The following is a 3,520-nucleotide window of genomic DNA, read 5'->3' as shown; positions in this document are numbered from 1 at the left end:
TAAAAATAAAACATTTATAATGTAATATAACACTAAAATACGTTTTAAACTAAACTTAACTTGTGCTTCATGGTGGGGTAAAGTGAGACACTGTCTCACTTTACCCCACAGCATTTGTCCCACTTTACCCCACAGCCACCGTTTTTGAAAACATCTCTTAGCAATTCAGGCTAATCTTCAGTTAGCATCAATCACATGGTTTTATATGTTGGAGGTTCAACAACATGTATGATATAAGTTTTTCTACCTTATTCAATTTGTTTTGACACAACAGTTGATTAAGTTCAAAGCAAGAAAATGTACTTGTACATGCAAAAAACAAATTTTTGTGAAAAAACATACTTTCCACAGCACCAGCACCAACTTCTCCTTCACGGCAAGGGGGGAACAGGAGGGGCTTGAAAACATAATGGTCAAATGACCACAAATGTATTCCGTTGCCTAGGTACAGGGGTGTCTCACATTACCCCGCTCTCCCCTACTGGCTTTCCATAATGATATCTGTCCTCCCAAAATACTGGAAATTCCCTCATAATTTGAACTTCTTATTAAACTTTCTCAGTATTCAATTAAAACACTCAACAATTTTATCCAAAGCGACTTACAATATGTGCATTTAACTATGAGGGTACAAACACAGAACAGCAGAAATCATGTTAGTACAATAACTTAAAACCAGATAACATAAACGGGTCCTCAGTCACATACTCATCCCATATAAAATGTAAATTTAAAAGCTGTTTTAACCGCTGCTTTAAGATGAAAAGGACAGTTTTTAAGCTTTACTCTGAAAAGCGGATGTCAGTCGTTTGCGTCATCACCTGATCGGCATGTCCAATCACAGCCTCGTGAATACAGAGTCTGTCTGCCGCAGATATGCGAGGCTCCTGTTGTTTGTTCCGTACAAGTGACTCTGTTTTCGGTTTTAATAACTTGCTTAAGTCGACACGACGCTGTTTCCCTGGAGGAGAAGATGAGTGCGTGGGAAAGCAAAGCCGAGGGCCCGGTGTGGAGGAGTCGAAGCTGAGAAGACAGACGCACAGTCCCTGAACAAAGGTGATACCCAGCCAATGAGCGAAGCCATTGCTAACTGCTAAGCTAACTCAGATTTGAAAAACGTGTGAACATTAGCGCGACAGTTGCTAAAAGTGAAATAAAGCATCGAGTGCTTTAGCGGAACTAGTGCATTTTTAAATATGTATGAACTACTTAAATCGAACAGTTTGTTCTCTGTAAGATTTTTCCTAAACGTGGTTTTTGTTTGTTTGTAGGATCATGCCCTCTTCACAGCTGTGATGAAAATGGCCGGCGGAGCGAGGGTATGAATAAAGAAGAGCTGTTCTGTTTAAAATACATCCTCCAGCTTTACTTTATCTGATCCATTTCATAGTTTTGTTTTCACAGCTGGATTCCTGCACACAATGACGCAGTCAATGCACATTACGCTGAGACTTGCTGAAAGTCCGCATTTGCAGTACGTAAGTATGTGTTTAGGATTTTTGCTGTGGATCTTCCAACGGTGATGCAGCAAGGCTATTTCCGTTTATTAATAATAAACTCATGTTACTCATTGTTTTACAGCTGCCTGTACTATGACGTCCTAAGACCCACTATGAGCCGGTATGAAGGAGCTTCCAGTACAACCAACCGGACCTTGCCTCAGCATTGAGGAGTTCAGGAGACGGCAGAGAAGAAAGAGGGTAAGGTTAGATTCATTAAATCATTTTTCAGATGCATGTAGGTGTATGTTCTCATTGAACTGTGCTAATTGTACTGATTGTGTCTACAGCTGATTGAAGCGGGACAGATGACATCGATCCATCCTTCCACAGCCAGGAGCTCAACAACCTGTGTGCCACACTTCAAATAAGAATAGAAGCTACACTGGATCTCACAGCTACACACCACAGACGTCTACACACTGGGGCAGATTCGGACAGAGTCCCACAAAGAACTTATGACCCAGAGGCTGCAAAGAGACATTTCAAGCTTCACCTGATTAGCTTTTCACTGGCAAGGCCAGTTGTGTTTGTACAATATTTGTGCTGTATGTAAATAAAGCTTTGACTCAACATATACCTCGTTCATGTTATTTTCCCTGTACAATATATTCACATATTACATCAAGCATCACATGAATGAAGGTCTTAATTAACTACATTGCTTTTGGTAAAGGCTTACTAATAAATTATTAAATATTATTATATATATTATTAGTAACAACTATAAATTAATTTTTATTATTAATATTGTGTGGGAGGGGTTTACCCCACGTGTGTGCTGCAATGACCCAGGGTGACCAATGGCAACACTTCTACCAGCCAACCATGAGTGACTTTCTGGGTTGGTTTCCTCCAATGGGGAATCGAGAGAGGCTCAGCAGCGGCTTGGCCCTGAGTCATATGCTAATAATTAGATAACACCTTCGCTCCGCTGCTCTCCCTCTTTGTTCTCCAGACCCCCTCTCTGCGGTACGTACTCTCCGCTTCACTGTAGTTACTGTCGCGGGAGAACTCGGTGCTGACGTGCTGTGAATACCTATTAACTTCAGGGGATCATGTAACTTCCATAGGATTTCCCATGACACTAATTCTGCTTTTCGTCTAGTGCCCAGACTTTTAAATGTGGTCTTTTAAACATTAGATCACTGTCAAAAAAGGCTCTTTTAGTTAATGAACTAGTCTCCGATTACAACATAGATTTATTGTCCCTCACTGAGATGTGGCTGCATCCTGATGAATATGTCAATCTAAATGAATCTACTCCCCCCAGTCATATCAATTCACAGGTTCCTAGAGAAATTGGGCGAGGAGGTGGAGTTGCTGCCATTTTTAACTCCAGTCTATTAATTAATCCTAAACCTAAACTCAGCTACAAATCATTTGAATGTCTGGTTCTTAGTCTTCCACGCCAATCCAGGAACCACCAACAGCCAATCATATTTGCTGTAGTTTACCGTGCTCCGGCGGCTTATTCTGAATTTTTAAAGGAATTCCCTGAGTTTTTATCAAACTTAGTCCTAAAGACCGATAAAATTATTATTGTTGGTGACTTTAATATTCATGTTGACAATAATAAAGATTGCCTTAGCGTAGCATTTATTTCAATACTAGACTCTATTGGTTTCAGTCAGTGTGTGCACAAACCTACTCATTGTTGTAACCACACACATGACTTGGTATTATCGTACGGTGTCGGAATTGAAAATTTAACAGTACTTCCGTGCAATCCAGTTCTATCAGACCATAACTTAATAACCTTTGATTTTTCAATAACTGAATATATGCCACTAATAAAAAATTCATTTTCTAGATATCTACCTGATAGTGCTGTAGCTAAATTTAAGGAAATAATTCCATTTACATTTAAACCCGTATTAGCGGTAGATATAAACAACAAATTCTTTAAAAACCTGAGCTCCATTGAGATCGACCACCTCGTCGATAGCTCTGCAGACTCATTACGATTAACATTAGACTCAATAGCACCTCTACTATGTCAAACATAGTAAATTAGCTCC

General features: G+C 39.7%; 1 long non-coding RNA gene across 1 annotated transcript; it reads left to right on the top strand.

Annotated features, from left to right (window-relative positions):
- The first annotated feature begins 832 nt into the window (after positions 1–832).
- Positions 833–2,062, top strand: LOC128440648 (uncharacterized). The gene is made up of 3 exons (XR_008338553.1): positions 833–1,474; positions 1,582–1,700; positions 1,790–2,062. It is a non-coding gene; the product is annotated as an uncharacterized LOC128440648 (long non-coding RNA).
- The last annotated feature ends 1,458 nt before the right edge of the window (positions 2,063–3,520 follow it).

The sequence above is a fragment of the Pleuronectes platessa genome, chromosome 5 (assembly GCF_947347685.1).
Source record: "Pleuronectes platessa chromosome 5, fPlePla1.1, whole genome shotgun sequence".
NCBI classification, from domain to species: Eukaryota; Metazoa; Chordata; class Actinopteri; order Pleuronectiformes; family Pleuronectidae; genus Pleuronectes; species Pleuronectes platessa.
This window is presented reverse-complemented; position numbering and strand designations above follow the sequence as displayed.